Here is a 17056-nt window from a genome sequence, read left to right on the forward strand (position 1 = left end):
GCTGGGGTCTCCAGTTGTGAGTGATGTGGGTGGAGCCCTAGAGATCATACTGGGAAATTATGCAGAGGAGTCAGGGCAGGGAGACATAGCAAATGCATTGGGTGATGATGATTGTCAGGATGATAATGAAAGTTAGCATTGCTGGGGCTCTTACCAGGTGCCAGGCACTCTTCTAAGTGCCTTACATTTTAACATTTAATTCTTAGGCAGTCCTTTGAGGTAGGCCCTATTATTATCTCCATTTTACAGATGAGGCACTGAAAGTTAAGTAACTTGCTTGAGGTCACACAGCTAGTAAGAGGTAAAGTGTGGGTTTGAATACAGACAGTTTGACTTCAGTCTACAAAAAGGAATAAAATAATTTCACATAGTTGCGACTATTGGATCCAAATTAAATATTCCACTATAATAGGGAGCAGTGTCAAGCTTTGTACTTTAAAAAATCTAACAAAAGGAAAAGATTAGTGATCAGACTATATTCAAATGTAAAAGTTCTGCACAATAAAAATCATGTAAAATGGGAAGAGAAACAACTGACTTGAATAATATTCTACCAAATGTGGCAGCAAAGGGTTAACCTCTGCGTTGTATAATGAACCCATACAAAGTGGTAAGAAAGGTATCAAGAAGTTCACACCAGAGGAAATAGAGTCAGCAAATAAATACACAGCAGCACTACCTGGTCCTGATAGTTATCAATGTAATGTCAATTAAGACAATGAAATGGCACTTTATCCCTATTAAGTTAGGCTGAAGAACTTCGGTGGGTATGATGCAGTGCTGGAGTGGTGGCATAGACACAGACACACTCGCACATGGCTGGTGCTGATGTAAATTAGTCCTTTGGAAATCCAGCTTGACAATATGTATCAAGAGTCATAAAATGCTCATGTCATTTGACCCAGTAATTCCCCTCCTGGGAATATATCCTAAGGAAATAATTCAACAGAAGAAGAAAGTTATATGCATGAAAGTGTTGATTTCAGCATTATTTATAGTGATGAAAAATTGGAAACTGTAAAAATGTCCAACAATAGGGGCATGGCCAGGCAAATTATGGTAGGTCTACCTAATAGATTTATGCAGCCATTTAAAAGTATAATAGCATTATTTAGCAATACAGAAAGATGTTTATGATATTATTTTCCATGAAAAAACCAGAATGCAAAATGGATTCTTCATATTTATTACAAACATGTAAAGTAGGTCTTATATGAACAGGGACTGGATGGAAATAAAAAAAGAAACAGTTGACATGGGCAGGCAGTGAGATGTGGGTGAATTTTTTTTTAAGTTCCTCTTTACGGCTACTCAAGTGTTGTTTGTGTGATAAATAGCAAATGGGAGAAAAACCAAAATCAGAGTAAACTAAAACTCAAACCAACATCAGTGAAGTCCTGGCTTGTGTGAAAGCTATGTGGAGGTGTCATTTGGCTATGAACATAACATGAATCAAATGTCACATGGCTCTATTAATGGAAATATAGACTGGATCTTGGAGGGTGGATGCATTCAGAAGAAGGAAATTCATGTAATAAAGCATTGATCAGTAGCAAGGTGTTTTGTTTTGTTTTACGGAGATAAGGCCTTACTCTGTCACCCAGGCTGGAGTGCTATAGTGTGATCATGGCTCACTGTAGCCTTGACCTCCTGGGTTTAAGTAATCCTCCTGCCTCAGCCTACTGAGTAGCTGGAACTACAGGTGAGCACCACTACACTTGGCTAAATATCTGTAGAGATGGTATCTTGCTATGTTGCTCAGGCTGGTCTCAAACTCCTGGGCTCAAATGATCCTTCCATCTCAGCCTCCCAAAATGCTGGGATTACAGGCATGAGCCACTGTGCCTGGCCACAAGATGTTTTTGAGGGTCATGGATTGTATCTCTAGCACAAGACCCAAAACTAAGTAGGTATTTGGGAGAAATTAATGAGACAAGTAACTATGAAACAAAGAATAGTTAAAGAGAAGATCTGGAAGTGACAGAGAGTTTCTCTCACAGAAGACAAATAACGATTCATTCTGCATTGCTGCAGGGAGTAGAACAATGTCCAATGGAAAGATGTTAAAAGTAGGTGAATTTCAGCCAAGAATCAAGAAGTTGTTTTATATAGCTTTAATTACCCTAAATTGGAGTAGGCTGCCTTGTGATGTAATGAGTTCCTCATTTCTGGAGGTGATCAAGCAAGGCTTTGATTGATCAAGCTCTGCCAAGGATTCTGTTAACATACTTTCCAAACTGGTATATATACTGGATTTTATCAAAGTTGACATTCTATTGACTGTAAGATGTACCATTATTTTATGCACCACTAAGAAAGAAAAAAGTGCCAATTAAACGATCACATACCCTTGGTTGTAATACTCATTCTAATTTCTGAATTGTTTATATGTGAAAAAAAACTGTGAAATACTATAGAGCTCTGAGGGTTGCATGATGGGAGCACCCAAGCCTACAAGCTAAATGTGGCACATTTTCTAATCTTATCGTAAAGCAAATATACATACAATCATTCTATCTGTCTATCTATCTATCTATCTATATCAAATAGTAAACTAAATACATATATTTCAACCAAATATATATTTTAAAAATATGTTTCTTTATGCAGTCTATCACTGATGGGCATTTGGGTTGGTTCCAAGTCTTTGCTATTGTAAATAGTGCTGCAATAAGCATACATGTCCATGTATCTTTATAGCAGAATGATTTATAATCCTTTGGGTATATACCCAGTAATGGGATTGCTGGGTCAAATGGTGTTTCTGGTTCTAGATCCTTGAGGAATCACCACACTGTCTTCCACATATACGTCATGGAATACTATGCAGCCATGAAAAAGAATGAGTTCATGTCCTTAGCAGGGACATGGATGAAGCTGGAATCCATCATCCTCAGCAAACTAACAGAGGAACAGAAAACCAACACCACATGTTCTCACTCATAAGTGGGAGTTGAACAGTGAGAATACATGGACACAGGGAGGCGAACATCACACTCTGGGGCCTATTGGGGATGGGGGGAAAGGGAAGGGAGAGCATTAGGACAAATACCTAATGCATGAGGGGCTTAAAACCTAGATGACGGGTTGATAGGTGCAGCAAACCACCATGGCACATGTATACCTGTGTAACAAACCTGCACATTCAGAACATGTATCCCAGAACTTAAAGTAAAATTTAAAAACATATATGTTTCTCTATAAATAAAATGATAAACTATAAATCTTAACTAAATATATGTATATAAATAAAATATTCATGCACATAAACTAAATACACACATACATACACACACACACACACACACAGAGCGAGGAGTCCAGTGTAAATGGGCATCTTTCAAAAGATAGAGGAGGAGATTTCGGAGATATCCTTCTGGTGGCTGGCCATTACTTTCTTGAGCCCCATGTCCCAGGTGCATGCACCCGCATTCTTTTCCTGCTGAAGATTTATTCGTGTGAGAAGCTTGGCTGAACTGCATAGGGGCTTGCTCTAGATGCTTTCTAAAATCCATGACAAATCTAGGAGTTGCTAATCCAATGGATCTATAATACTTTAAATCAGCAACTCCTTATCCACTCATTCCATTGACTTTGATTCCACAGTGCTTTCTAATCCCTAGTATTGGTCTAGGCCCTGTCTCTCAGGTGCCATCAACAATAAGACTGCAGGGATCCAGGCCTGTGGCCCTCCTGTTGTCCCAGAGCCCCAGCATCTCTGGAACCCCTACAGCCCTTTGTGATCCAGGAATCTGCAGAGCGCCTGGGAAGGGATGGGTGCTTTACCCAGGCATTAGCTTTCCCCAGGCCCAAGTAAGCCTAGACCCAGTGCCATGGTGGCTCCTCACGCCTCTCACCTAGCTAGTCTCCCACCCACTTCTGGAGGCAGGGAGGAGAAAGGACACTGCTGGGACAATAGGATAAGCCTACACTTTGGAATCATAGAGTTCTTGGGTTAATCTACCACTCACTGTGGAATGCTCTGTAATATCTCTGAGGCTCAGTTTTCTCAACTGTAAAATAGGGGTATGAGCATAATGAGATAACAGCAGAGCTCACATACAGCCATGCCCAGTGAGGTCGAGTGTGCTTCCCCTCCAAAATCCCATTTTGCCCTGGGAAGGAAAAGAATTTTCAGCAGGAAAAGAATGTGGGTACATGCACCTGGGTTCTGGGGGCTCCAGCTAGTATGGTCATGGGACACTTCTCCTAAAGCTTCTGTGTCCATCTCAAATGAGGGGTAAGATGCAGGAGGACTTCCTTCTTTTCTTGAGAAATACGTCTGGAAGACTGTAGTTTTAGCAGCTCCACCCTTCATAAGCCAGGGAGAATACATATTTTCTTTCCTGTGCTGCACACCCAGCTGTCTTGGGGAAAAGCACAGACCCTGCTTAGAGGCACACATGGACTGGTTGGCTTCTGGCTGAGGCTTCTTGGTATGGAGAGTATCTTTGTTTCTCATTATCCAACCAAGAACAAACAGGAGGAAATGCCCTCAAACACTATAAAGGTTATGCAAACCTAGGTGTTTTGTTGTTGCTGTTGTTCATCTATCCATCCATCCATTCATATGCCTTGAATACCTCTTCTGAACAAGGCCTGGAAAAACCCACATGGGTAGCACCAGCCCTTGCCCTTGGGCAATCATGGTCTAGTGGAGGAGACAGATAAAAAATCAGACAACTGTGAAAACTGCTGGAGAGCTGAGCGCTTAGGGCACAGTGGTCGCTTGCCTAGGCCCCAGGAAAAGATCACACTAGAGCGACTGTGGATTCCACACCGTGGCCTACTGGGGAATTCCCAGGCTCTGAGCCAGCAGCACTTCCGACCTCTCAAGGTGAGAGTTCCCCTGGCATATCTGGAGAACAGAGATGCAACCAGTGCTCCTGGAGCAGAGTGAGGGAGACGAGTGGTAGGAAGAGATAAAGTTGGAGACAAGGGACCAGGTCACACACAGCCTTTACATTATGGGAAGAACTTGGTTTCTACTGAGTTTATCAGGGCCCATGGGCAGGTTCTGAGCAGAAGCTGACCTGGTCTCACCTAGCTTTAACCAGCTGCTGTGCTGAGAATATGCTGAAGGAGTGCAGAGTGGGAACAGGGAGACTGGCCCGGAGTCTAATGCAGCAATGCAGGTGAGATGCCAGGGGGAGCTCTGGGTGAGAGCCGTAATGGTGAAGGCAGAGAGAAGTGGGCATCTTCCAGACAGAGTTTGAAGGTGGAGCTTAATAGAACTGGCTGGCAGATTAGAAGTGGGTGCTGGAGAGGAGGCAAGGTTAGCTCCCAGGGTTTGGGGGGATCAACGGGCAGTATGGAGCTGCCCCTAACTGAGGTGGCAAAGCCCATAGAAGAGCAGGTTTGGGGTGTGGAGATCAGGAGCTCAGTTCAGACTGTTAGGTGTGAGATGCCTGCCAGGAATATGGGAGGAACTGGTGGGTAGGCAGCTGGATGGAGAGAGCCTATCTGCCCATGTAAGTTGGAGCATCCTTAGCATGTAGATTGTATTGAAAGCCATGAGGTCAGATGAGATGACCTCGCAAGGGAGTAGAGATAGAAAAGAGGGATTCTCTTTACTCCCCAAGGCTGCCTTTGCCTGTGGTATTCAGAGAGTACCCTTTGCCCCTTTACTTCCCCAGGTGTGGACCTGGAAAACAGTTATGTCTGTTTCTGGTTCTTGCAGCAGTTGTAGTGTCAGCTCCTTCCAGAGGTCTAAGAAGGGGCAGATCAGGCTGCAGAGAGCTGGGAACCAAGAACAGTACCACCCCTGGCAAAGGAGACCTAGCCCCTGCCCCGAAGGGCTTCCCAGCTCCCTACTTATCTCCCTGAAGCAGGTGCCCAGCTCCCAGCAGGAGCTCAGCACACGTTGGCTGAGTGGAGGGATGTGGGGTCTCAGGAGAGCTGGTGGGTTCTACCCCACGGTCCTGAGAGAAGCAAGAAGGACTGTGTTGTCGAGAGGATGCCCCTCTGAGGGAGAGAGGCAGGTCGTGTGTGTGCATGGGTGCCAGGGAGCAGATGGCAGCGCAGACAAAGGCTCGCCCATGGCACAGGGCACAGAAGCTCATCTCTGCCTGGCAGGCACCTATTGCCCAGGGAACGATGGATTGAAAACTCCATAACAGCACGATGATGACTGATAATACTTGAAAGGAAACCGCAACGTCTGCTTTCAAAGCAGCCCTCCCCGGAAGGCTGAACTGCCCTCAGCTCCCATCTCAGTGCCTTTGTCGATGGCCATAACGCTCAGCCAGCTTGCTACCATTCACACCTAGAGAACAATTAATCAATCTGTGGCTTGGGCTTAGTGTTGGGCTTCTTCCTAAAGGCTAATCGTTGGTTCACAAAAAGGAAGCTTTGCTGGCCCATTGCAGATGGGAACCCCAGGAAAACAAAATGCAGACAAGCCTGGAGAGGCAAATGTATCCCCTTTGTGCCCAGGCCCTGGCAGCTATGTTGAAGGAAGCTGTATGGGACTTGGTTATATTTCACTGGCTTTGTTTATGTGACTGTGTGTGTTTGAAGGATAATCTTTTATTCATTCAACATATATTTATTGTGTACTTACTACTGTGTGCCAGGCATAATTTGAAATTCTAGGCTCAGAGCAGTGAATAAAACAGATAAAAATTCTCTGTCCTTATGGAGCTTACATTCTAGTATATGGAGCAGATAATAGACAAGCTACATGATGAAATCCTGTCTTTAATAAAATTGTAAACATTAGCCGGGCGTGGTGGTGCATGCCTGTAGTCACAGCTACTCAGGAGGTTGAGGCAGGAGAATCACTTGAACCTGGGAGGCAGAGGTCGCAGCGAGCCAAGATCACGCCATTGCACTCCAGCCTGGGTGACAAAGCAAGACTCTCAAAAAAGAAAAAAAAATAGACAAGTTAAATGAGAAAATTGTGTAGTATATACATGTTGATGTGCAAAGCAAATTAAGAAACAGAGGAGGATAAGATGGATCTGGGGTGGAGGGATGACCATTTTAGATGGGTAGTTGGGGAAGACCTTGAGAAGCTGGTATTTGTGTGAAGAGGTGAAAGAGATGAAGGACTAAAGCCTGGGAGAAGAGTGTCCCGGCAGTGGGAAGAGCAAGGGCAAGGCTCTGAGGTGGGCCTGATCTGCTGGAGGAGCAAGGAGTCCCGGGTGGCTCGTGGGGGGATGGGTGGGGAGAGAGGCATAGGTGGTGGAATCAGAGAGGCTGTGGGGCCACAAGACAGTTCATGATAGACTGTTTTAAAACTGGAAGAAAACTGTGAACCATTCAGCCCAAATTCCCAGTTTTTCAGATGAGGAGACTGCTTCTAGCCACGCAAAGCGATGTCTATAATCTCACTGTCAGTAGCAGACCTGGTTCTATCACTCAGGTGCCTTGATGTCCAAATTACTCCTTTTCATTTAACTCATCTCGTCACTCAGAACGTGCTTATGGGTTACCAGAGGCTGGGAAGGGTTGTGAGTGGGGAGGGAGGAGGGGAGGATGATTAATGGGTAGAAAAAATCATTATCATGAATAAGACCTACTATTTGATACCCCAACAGGGTAACTATAGTCAATAATCATTTAATTTATGCTTTAAAATAACTGAAACAGTATAATTGGATTGTTTGTAACACAAAGGATACATGCCTGAGGGGATGGATACCCCATTCTTCATGATGTGATTATCACCCATTGCATGCCAATATCAAAACATCTCATGTACCCTATGAATATATACACCTATGTACTCAACAAAAATTAAAAATTAAAAAAAAGAATACACTTATAGGCTTTTCACTCACTATTGGACATGAGCTATAAACAAAACTGGTGGAGAGGCCCCGGGAACTAGGGTGGGGAAAGAATGGACTCTCATAGGCACGTGCTCATAGCCTCTCTTCGTTTCTGTTTCCCATCTTGATGGAAACACTGCAACGTTTACCTCACCTCAGAGCAAATGGAAATGGGACTCCTTTGCCAGTTTACCAAACTGATTTCTGGACTTTTGACAGTTTTGATAACAGTCCACCCCAACCCACCTTTATATGTAGAAGTCATTAGAAAGAGTTATTAGACTGGGGCTCAGCCTCTGGTGGGAAAAAGAAGGGAAGCATGTAGTAATCTGATCAGGAATTACTAGCACAGTGCCAGGCAGTGGGGATTCACTCATGAGCACAGGCAGCCTCTCCCTGAGACCTCCTGGAGCCCCCAGCCCAGCTTGGGGCTAGACCAGTAGTCAAAACACAGTGACCAAGGCTGTGAAGGGGTTGACACGGGACCATGGGAGTGAAATGGAAGGGCATCCCAGCCAGACTTAAGGTGAATGGGTTAGGGAAGGCCTCCTAGAGGAAGTAAAGACCTAAAGGATGAAAAGAAGGTGGCTAGGCCTTCCCAAGGCAGAAGGAAGCTCAAAAACAAATCACTGGCCAGGCACGGTGGCTCATGCCTCTAATCCCAGCACTCTGGGAGGCTGAGGCGGGCAGATCACGAGGTCAGGAGATCGAGACCATCCTTCACCGAGGCTAACACGGTGAAACCTCGTCTCTACTAAAAATACAAAAAATTAGCCTAGCGTGGTGGCAGGCGCCTGTAGTCCCAGCTACTCAGGAGGCTGAGGCAGGAGAATGGCGTGAACCTGGGAGGCGGAGCTTGCAGTGAGCCGAGGTCATGCCACTGCACTCCAACCTGGGTTACAGAGCGAGACTCCGCCACAAAAAAAAAGAAAAAAAAGAAAAAAAAAATCAAGAGAGTCAGTGTGGCAGGCCCTGCTGACGATAAACCTGGATTCGGGTCCAGCTCCATTGGTTATACCCTTTGTGACCTCGGGCCAGTCACTGAACCTCTCTAAGCCTCAGCTTCCATGTTTATAAAATGAGACTAACAATAGAACTTACCTTACAGAGTTACTGTTAAAAGGAGATAACAGGAGAATGCAGGTAAACTATGTGGCACATTTTAAATGCTCGTAGATGATGGATTATCCTTATAATCCAGTATGGTAGAGGGTTGTGGATGATAACTCCCTTACAGGCCCTGCTTCCTGGAGGTGGCACCACTGTGGCTGAGTCTTACAGGAAGAGGGTCAGTGAACTAAGGGAAGGATGAAGAAGTGGAGAGGAAGGGATTCCAGACAGAAAGAGGAAAGACTGAGCAAAGACTGGAGGCCAAGGCCCACATGGAGTGGTGGAAAGCTGCATGTGATTCAGTCTCTGGGAATAATATCAGAAGGCAAGGAAGGCTCTACAGCAGACAGACCTGTATGAATATTAAGGATCTGAACATTGTCCTGTAGACAATGGAGAGCCACTGAAGGGCTCTTAGAAGCAAGGAGGTGACACAATTAGACATTTCAAAAGATCACTCTGGCTGCTGAAGGGAGAATGGATTGCAAGGATGCAAGACTGGAGGCTGGGAGCCCACTTAGGAAAACATTGCCTTGGTCCAGATAAGAGATGATGAGACGTGAGCTAGGATAATGGCCATGGGAATGGGATGTAGAGGAGAGACTAGGGTTGAGTCACATAGGAGTGAAATCAGCAGGAGTTAATATTTTATTAAATGTGGGGGAGTAGGGGTAGGAGGAAGCAATAAGGCAAAGGAATGTGCAGAATGTCCAAGAAATCAGCAGTTTTTGGAAAGAAACTCCTGATGGATTTAGGAGTTAAGCACTACTATATGCTAGTTAACCCTCCAGGAGGGTGTGAGATCACTCAGGGAGAGGCAGTTTCAGTGGGGAGGGCAGTGGTTAGCGAGGGAGTCTTGGGAGAGACCCAGGGCAGGCAGAGGAAGAGGCTTACATGGAGGGACCATCACTGAGGTCCCAGGAGAGCTGGGAGTAGATTGAGCAGATATTGGGGTCAGAGGCTCCAGGAGTGGTGTCAGCAGGGTAAAGGCCCAGAAAGATCGGGGCTGCACGGTGTCTCCTGGCTTCAGCTCTCAGATGCTACCCTGGAGTATGCAGAGTTCACTGTGGAAGGCCCTTCCACCTCTCCCCACCCCCGACCCTCAATTCAGGGGGCTGAGGCAAGAATTGGAGGTGAGCAAGTAGAGAAGGGTGTCTGGTCACCTCTTATGAGACATTAAAATGATAAGGGGAGATGTGGGGCCAGCTGGGGTTCTGGGTTTGTTTGGCTTTGTTTTTCTCATGGGAGAGACAAGGGTGAGTTTAAAAACCAACGGAGCTTGCTGGAAAAAAGAGAAAAGGATCACTAAGTCCTGAGAGAGAGAGGGTCCTGAGAAGGAGGAAGAGCCCCTTATTCTCTGCAGCTGGCTCCAAGTGGTTAAGGATGGGGAAGGATACCAATGAGTTTGTGTGGTATGTTGTGTGTTGTGTTGTGTGTGTGTCAGAGGGTGGATTGGGTAGGCAAAGTGGATGGGGTAGGCAAAGAAAGCTGGGGAGCTCACACCCAAATATCCTCAATTTCTTCCATAACAGGCTGAGGTGAGAAGGGTTGTGAAGATGTCAAATCACCATTCATTCATTCATTCAGCAAATAGTTATGGTGCACCCACTGTATGCAAAGCACTTGAGAGGCACTGGGAATATAGTCATGAACAACACACACCGTGTCCTCATGGAACTTACAGCCTAGTAGGGGAAGAGATGTTAAACAAACAACCACACAAATACATACAAAGATATTAATGAATAAATGAATATCGTAAGACTTCACTTATATTCCTACAAAGCTCCAACTTTATTAGAAGCTGCCCATCTGTGTGTTTAGGTGAGAAAGAGTTTTTGAACCTGAACCTATTGTTCTCCTTAGTTCTGTTGAACAGAACAGCATCATGATAGAGCCCTGAGGCAGAACACTAGAGACCACCTTCAGATGGGCGCAAGTCTACTGACTTAACCTACATCTTTTTATTAGTACTCAGACCTAGCAGTTCTTTGTATTGACTCACAGAAGCTTCTGCCCATCCATGGTACTTTGTATGAGAAGAAACAACATGGTACAACTAAAAGAGTTGGGATTTGGGGTTAGAAAACCCGATGTTAAAGTCCCAGCCATGCTGCTCACTAGGGGGACAAGATGAATGAGACATTTAACCTTTCAGGACCTTCATTTCTTCCTGCATTAAAATAGGCTGAATCCTGACACCTGCTCTGCCTTCTTCACAGGGTACTTTGGAAGGTGAAATGAAGGAACCTGTGGGGAGATGGGTGGTAAACATAAAGTATGGAGCACGTCTGTGGTTTTATTTTTCACCTGTGCCCACTTGGAGTTGGAGCCAGTGACAGATGAGTGCAGAGAATTGACAGCAAATTTCAGAATTCTGATTTGGTTTTGCACACTCCATAAAGCATAATCATTTGTTGGTTTAAGTGGGATCTCCAGGCTTTTTCAAAGAGTCAAACAATTTATACTCAAACTGCATTTTGACAGCCAGCCTTGGATATGCTCATCTTTTTTCAAGACCACATGTCTTGCTTTTACAGATTGTGTTACATGTTCATGGAAGAAAATGGGAGACATTCACAAGAGCACAAAGAAGAAAATTAAAATCAACTATTATCAGACCCCCTAGATATAACCACAATTAATATGTAATTTATTCTTCCAGGCATGTATGTGCATATTAGTGCATAAAATTCGAAATATATATATTTATGCTATTTATATTGCTATAATTATTCAGCCAATCCCCTGTGTTTAAATTTAGATTGTTTCTACTCTTCCCCTATGACAGATAATGCTGTCGTGAAACATTCCTATACATAAATCATTGGGATGCATCTGATTATTTCTTTAGAATAAATCTATAAGGGCATGGCCATTTCAAAGAGTTTTGGTATGTGGCTTCAAATTGCTTTCCAGGGCGGTTTATGTTCTTATCAGTAATGCATACCCGTTTCTTCACTCCCTCCCCAACACTGAATATTAACACTTTTAAACCAATTAGTTTAAAATTGGATGGGTAAAAGGTGGTTCAACAACAGGGGTCAGAGGAGGCCAATCTTGAGGGATTGCCCATATCCCAACAGCTGTAGGACTCTTAGCAGAACTCCTGTTTCTCAGAAGCTTGTTGTTCCATGGCCAGGGTCTGGCCTGCTTCCCATCCACAGAGGACCAAGTAAGTGCTCCCTGTATGCTTGCCCCAGAGTGGGCACTTCCATGAGGCTGAGGTCAGGCGTGATGCTCAGGGGTGTCTGAGTCCTGGAGAGAGAGAGGGAGCTTCAGGTCGTGGCGGGCCAGTCCTCTGCTTATCATCTTGGATGCAATTCTGGACTTCGACTTAAATAAAGGTCCTTTTTTAGGTTCCACCAGAACTGGGCACCAGGATGCTCTGGTCATTCACAGGGCATGCCTCTTTCCAGACTAGATGCAGAATCTCCAGAGGCAGTGAGCTAGCATTCTGCCCTGGGAGAGAACATTTTTTATGGCTAGATGGGAGCGTGTCAGAGTTTCCATGCCTGAGAGAGTCTGGCAGTGGACTCCCTGGGGGACACTCACCTTCCTCACCAGCACTTGCATACTCCTTGGGGGCTTTTACTGTCTTGGACCTGGGGAACCTTGGGGTAGTTACGACTCCACACTGGACATGGCTGGTGGCTTATAGGTGATGAGAAGGCAGAGAGCATGAACTTCCTGAGCCTAGTACCCAAGAATGAACTGTGGCTCATTTGCTTATTCATCCCACCTTGCATTGTGCTAGTTATTAGGTGGAAAAAAAATGAAGATAAACAGGACCAAGTCTTTTGGTGACTTGTAGGAGCTCACAAGTAAGACAGACAAACCTGTCAACCAGCAATTGCAAAACAATGAAGTGTTTGATAAGCCTTAGAATAATTTCTTTCTGAGGCTCTGGAAACCCAGGCTACTCACCTATCTTTATCTGTTATTTATACTCTAGAAAAGTTCCTCTGGAAACAGTGTGGAGGTGAACTGGTGGTGAGAGGGTCAGGTAATGAGATCTGGGGTGGGATGGGGTGGAATAGGAGCAGTTGATTTATTGGTGGCTCTAGGTTGAAGCTCCTGGAATAATAGAAGCAGGTGTAGGTGGGGTCTTGGGGCCACAGAATTCTCCAGGTGCAACGTACAGCATCCCCATCCTCTAGGCAAGATATTAATCTCTGAGTTAAGGACTAAGGGACTCTGGTGAGGTCTGGGAGGACTGTCTCAAAGGTTCTCTAGACTGAGGCACCTTGGCTTTGTATTTGGCTGGGATTCAGGATGGAGTGAGTGATGAACAAAGATGGGCTGGAGTTCTAAGAGGGCCAAGTATATACTGATAGAAGGATATGGTAGTGAGGGCAAATGGACTTTGTCTTGTATTGCCAATATCAGTCAATTGGTTGTGGTTGACAAAAACCATGTGTTCAGGCCACATCTAGGTTCACTGAGAAGAGGGCAGAGATCAATTAGTGATGTCTGCATGGGGGTGGATGAGCAAAATAGTGGCACATGTGCTATTTGTGTCATTTCTGACCTCAGGCATCACAGAGCATATTGCTGGATGGCAGAGAGGATAGCATCATGACAGTATGCATGATTGATGTTTATACCTGGGAAGCGGGCGGCATAGGCTCTGCTAGAATACAAATCTGAGGTATCAGAGGATTAGGAGCCATCCATGGAAGAAAGACTCTTGGGCTCAGCAGGGTCCCAAACCTTGGTGACCAGAATCTGACAAGGTTCCAGTGCTAGGAGAGCTATAGCGTGAGTCAAGGAAACTGAGGCAGAAACTCAGTCATAGACACTATACCAAACCGGTGAGTGCAAGGAAGGTTCAAGTTTGATGGGCTCCTCTTGACTCATAATATTGGGCCTGTGGCCACATGGCTAATTTGGACTCCACCTTCTAATGATGTCCTTGCCCTAGTCAGGACCACATTCAAGGCCTGGGTGTGGTAGAGCCTGCAGTAGCCATATGGGTTACACCTAATCATAAATAAATCACAGATTGGTTCTACAAAGGGGAAGTGGAGGATTCCTGGCAAGTGAGATATTAGGAGCATTTAAAAGTTCTCTTTTCTCTCCCCACCTAATCCTCTCCCATAGCCTAAGCACTGTCTGTATTTTCATTATCACAGATGCACCCATAAAATGCCTAAGCCAGAAATGAGCACATGACCCGTCATTGCCCAGGAAGTGGGTCTTTCACTCTCCCTCTGCCTCTTGGCCAAGGCAGAGAGGGTCTCCCCAGCTGAATGTGCTTGGGTTTGGGAGCCCTTCCTATTACTCTGGGAAGATTTCTCTCTCTCGTATCTAATTAGCTTTCTTATTGAGAGGTCACTTGCTTTAAATGGGAACTCTGTTCATGGGTTTCCCATGTCAGCATGAAGAGCCACTGATGGAAAGTGGTGGGGGATTCTACAGCTGCTGAGCCATCCATGCCCATTGTCTTCAGGGGTAATTGACGAATGACCCACAGGTCAGGGCTCAGCCCAGCCCAGAAAGGATTGAGAAGAGGTAATTGCTGAGGAAGAAGGAGAGCGAGTGAGGATTGGCAAGTCCAGAGCCAGATGGGGAACACTCTCAGAACAACATCAAGCTCCTACATGTAGGAGAGAGTTGGAAATAATAGATCAGGTGGAATTAAGATGCTATTTGACCAGGCCATAGGAATACTTGGACCCTACTTCAGGCCATCTCTTTCTAAAAAGCCCCCTAGGGAGATTTCATATATCCTCAATTGCAAGATGTACTCCCTCCCCTCCTGCACCCTAACCAATAGTTTAACCTTTTGGAAATCAAAACAAATCTTACTATCAACAAATGCAGTTTATGCTGTGTTTTTCTTTCTCTCTTTTTCCCAAAAAGCCCTAATTAAATTGACGGCACATGTTATTATTGATGGCGTGCTTGAATCAAGAAAATATAGTATACGTACAAAGAATGGTGCTGGCAAAAAACAAAAACAAACAAAAAAAAAAACCTTGATTACTAGGTAAAGCTGTGGCTCCAAATGCTCTAGCAAGCTGGCTGGATTCCAATGAGAATGTCTTTAGCCTACTTCCATGATTTTTCTGTATGAGAGAAGGCCTACTCAAATAAATTTTAACACAAAAGGGAATCTATTGGCTTAAGTTCCAGGGAAATCCAAAGGGTGGTGGGTGTGGCCTCAGGAACAGCTGGATCCAGTGTCACTGGGACCTCATTCATCTCTCAGTCCTGTTTTTTCTCTTTTATGTGGCAACAAGATGGCTTCTGGGAGCTTTGGATTCACATGATCCTAGAGAAAGAGAGAGATTATATTTCCCCCGACATCTGCAGATCTAAAGTCATGGAAGAAGTGTTTTTGGCCGTACTCAGGTTGTGTGCCACACCTCAAGAGAAATCCCAGCGGACTAAGGGATGGGGTGTCATATTGGCTGGTCTCCTGGGGCTAGAGGGCAGGTAGGCATTGTGATTTGATTGAGAGTCTGCACAGAGCCACATGGGATGGGGGCAGGGCGGTTCTCCAATGGGAAGAGAAATGCTGGACAAATAAAAGCAACAGCTGTCCACTCTTGGATCAGCCTGAAAGGCCTCGGACCAAGACTTCTTCCATCTAAAGCTCAATCTGAGACTTGACTTTTACCACTTCTGTTTGAGGAAAGGCCAGTCGAGACTAGACCATTGGAATGACAGAGGACAAGGAGAGGAAGAGGCAGGGTGTGGTGCCTGGATGGTGCAGTAGAGTCCCTCCAGGGTGTTGGCCTCCGGACATGTCCCCACCAAGGGGATATGAGAAGAAGCAAAACAGCCAGAGAGGCTTAGAGCAACCTAATCCATGCCAGCAAAGAAGGAAGAAGCCAGAGAGAGACTGCATCCTCCTGTGAAGATAATGCATGGGAATGCTTAGCCCATTGCCTGGCACCCAGCGTCCAATCAATAAATGGTAGCTATTATTATTACCCATTAGGGATCATCCCTCAGCGCCTGCAGTCTGGGCATGATGGATGCAGGCTGTGCTTGTGTAATGGGGATTATTTATTAGTCACCTTGTAAAAAGCAATGACAGAAAGGCGCAAAACTATGTTACCACAGAGGGATCTTATCTCATGGAAATCAAAAGCTTCTCCGTTTTTCCACTAAGAAACAAGAGCACTTGTTCTCAGAGATTAATCCAATTCCACTGTAAAGACCTCAAGGGGAAGGAGGAGATGTAATTCAAACAGATTTCAGCACTGCTTTTGGGATAATACTCCTCCAGCTCCTAAGTACCTGGGACTTGGGCATGGATGGGAGGGAGGGACGGGAATGGGAGTTGGAGAAGGAAGGAGGGAGTTGGTGTGAAGAGGCAGGAGAGTACCCTTGGAGCTCGCTTAGACCTTGCCTGGCCTTCTCTACTGGCTCAGGGCAAAGCCCCAGAGGTACTGTTTATGCAAATCGGTTGCTATCCAATGAGGGAGCCTGACCCACTTTGACCACTCCCTGCAGCTGCACCTGCTTTCGGCTTCCTCTCCTGGCCCACTGCAGATCCAGGGCTCATTTTACAAAACTTGGGCCCATTACCCATTGCCATTTAATTACAAATACTGTTTGCAAACCACTTTAAATTTTTTTTTAATTTATCTTTTCCATTAACAGATGTAGCAAGAGTATATTTATGTGGCAATGCTTATACAACAATTCAGAGTGGCCACTAAATCCCCATGTGTGGGCTTAGGCCTTTTGTTAATTATTTGTTTCACAACAGCTCTGCCTGACAACAATCAGCAATGGCTCCCCAAAGAACATGGGAAAATTTAAAATTTATGTGGTTAATAGGAGGCAGCATACAAATCACTTCTAATTAGCATGCAACGAGACTTTGTGGCCACCCTGAATATTAATATTGATTAAGCACTTAAGTCGCCCCAACCCCTCATAATAATTTTTTTGCATATATCCCACAACTATCCTCAGAGGTAGCTGTTATTAACTATTATGTGCCCATTTTACAGGTGAGAAACTGAGGCACCAGGAGAGTAATAGTCTGGGGGAGTGTTGAACCCAGAACTTCAGAACTAGGCCCTGCCATTACCACAAGACAAGGCCTCCTGGTAGAAGCCATCTAGTTAGTTTGTAAACAGGAATTATGATTTAATTTTTTAAAATGACCCATGTCTATTTTAAGCATTCAAGCAATACAGTAAGAATAT

At 45.0% G+C, this 17056-nt stretch overlaps 1 protein-coding gene and 1 long non-coding RNA gene across 3 annotated transcripts in view; one reads left to right on the top strand and one right to left on the bottom strand.

The window, feature by feature from the left end:
* CSMD2 (CUB and Sushi multiple domains 2) overlaps positions 1-17056 on the top strand; it is a 647961-nt gene that overhangs the window by 137981 nt on the left and 492924 nt on the right. The window lies entirely within an intron of this gene.
* Positions 6727-17056, bottom strand: part of LOC129534404 (uncharacterized) — a 32176-nt gene continuing 21846 nt past the window's right edge. Inside the window, exon 3 of the long non-coding RNA XR_008681001.2 lies at positions 6727-6839. This is a non-coding gene — a long non-coding RNA (uncharacterized lncRNA). The remainder of the gene's footprint in view (positions 6840-17056) is intronic.

The sequence above is a fragment of the Gorilla gorilla genome, chromosome 1 (genome assembly GCF_029281585.2).
Source record: "Gorilla gorilla gorilla isolate KB3781 chromosome 1, NHGRI_mGorGor1-v2.1_pri, whole genome shotgun sequence".
Lineage (NCBI taxonomy): Eukaryota > Metazoa > Chordata > Mammalia > Primates > Hominidae > Gorilla > Gorilla gorilla.